Source organism: Octopus bimaculoides, chromosome 9, assembly GCF_001194135.2.
Source record: "Octopus bimaculoides isolate UCB-OBI-ISO-001 chromosome 9, ASM119413v2, whole genome shotgun sequence".
NCBI lineage: Eukaryota > Metazoa > Mollusca > Cephalopoda > Octopoda > Octopodidae > Octopus > Octopus bimaculoides.
The window spans coordinates 25879731-25881513 of NC_068989.1; positions in this window are offsets into that span (position 1 = coordinate 25879731).

Sequence of the window (1783 nt, forward strand, 5' to 3'; positions counted from 1 at the left end):
TGTATATGCACAAATACACACACACGCGTACACACACAAACACGCACACATATATAGGCATTGATGCATATGTGTATTTATATAAAATAGAAATGCATGTATATCTGAAAATATGTATTAGTGTATGTGTGCGTGAGTGTGTGTGTGTGTGTGTGTGTGTGTGTGTGTGTGTGTGTGTGTGTTTATATATATGAATATTAGTATATCAGCGGGTGGGTGTGTATGGGAATATTCGCACTAAAAATTGGGAACAACCAGAGCTTAAGTGCCATTTTAGCACACATATATGCTGTATGTATTCTTTATTGTGAAAGCGTGAGAGCATAAGGGAAACACATTGGTGAAACACATTTCAATCAAAGGAAAAGATTTCAAGCATATATTGCAGTAGACATTTGTAGTCATTAACTTGAATTATATATATGTATCAACATAATTTTATATGTTAATGCTGTTTAAATTCGTCACTTAAACTAACTTATTTGTAATTACATTTTAATATCCTTCTGCTGATTATTGTATGATACAATCGGTTACTAAAGTCCTAAGAATTAAGATGTACACTTAAACCAGTATTACACCGTGTGTACACATCTTCCATTTTCTAGAGTACATAAGGAGAAATAAAATATCTCGGTTTAACCAAAGTTAATGACACTTGAAAGTGGAATATCACAAACACACACATATATATACATGCAGAAGTATACATAAATGCATAGATAATTGTTGGTGAATTTGTATGTATGGGAGTAAGGGTGTTTCCTTATACGCATATATATATAGATACGTTTATGGAAACATATGCTCTTACACTCATAAATATATACATCCACACGCGCACACACGGAAGCATATACAGAGGGAGAGGCCAAGAGAAAAGAAAAATCCTCTGATGGAGAAAGTGAGAGAGAGAGAGAGAGAGAGAGAGAAAGCTCTATATATGTAGGCAGACAGTCACATTATGTGTGATTATGCCTATTTAAAATTGTGCTCAAACATGCATTTATAGGATTCTTTTTTTATATCAGGTAGACATCTGACACAGAAATATTTCTGCATATAATCCTTATTTAATTAGCGAAGTAATTAAATTCTCTTACAATATTTAGCAAGCACTGACGCATTAACTACGCATTTAAAATATTTTACTTTGAGATGTATTTCAGGATAGATTAGGAGGTTGTGAAACATATGCATACGAAATATTGCTTTAAGTGTGTAAACATAGCAATAGAGAATTCATTATTAATGGCTACATCGGCAATCAATACTTTTACGACATGGGTTGAATGGTTTAACCGATTCTCAAAGTTTTATATGTGGTTGCAACAATGACTGTAAAGGGATGAATGTAAGATAAACATAGAAAGCAGATTAATACGTACATAATTAATTTGTGTACATTCATATTGCTTAAAAGTATGTATTTCTTATGGCAGTTGAATACTATTTATTTTATAAATGCATGCACTTTGTTTTTCATCTTGTATAGCATTATTTTCACTCACACTATCCTAAAAACAAAGATACTTCTTTAAAAGAAACATTAACACAACTTTAATATTAATGCATTAATATTATTATTCCTCTTGGTCGCATTGTTTCCCCCCCCCCCCCGCTTTATTGTATTTTCAATTATTCTCTCTATAATGTAAGTAAATTTTTGTTATCGTATAACATTAGACAATTCTGTTAATCTAATCACTTTCTAAAAGGAATTCTATCCATCAATCCATCCATCCATCCGTCCACGGATGCATACATATATATATATACATAC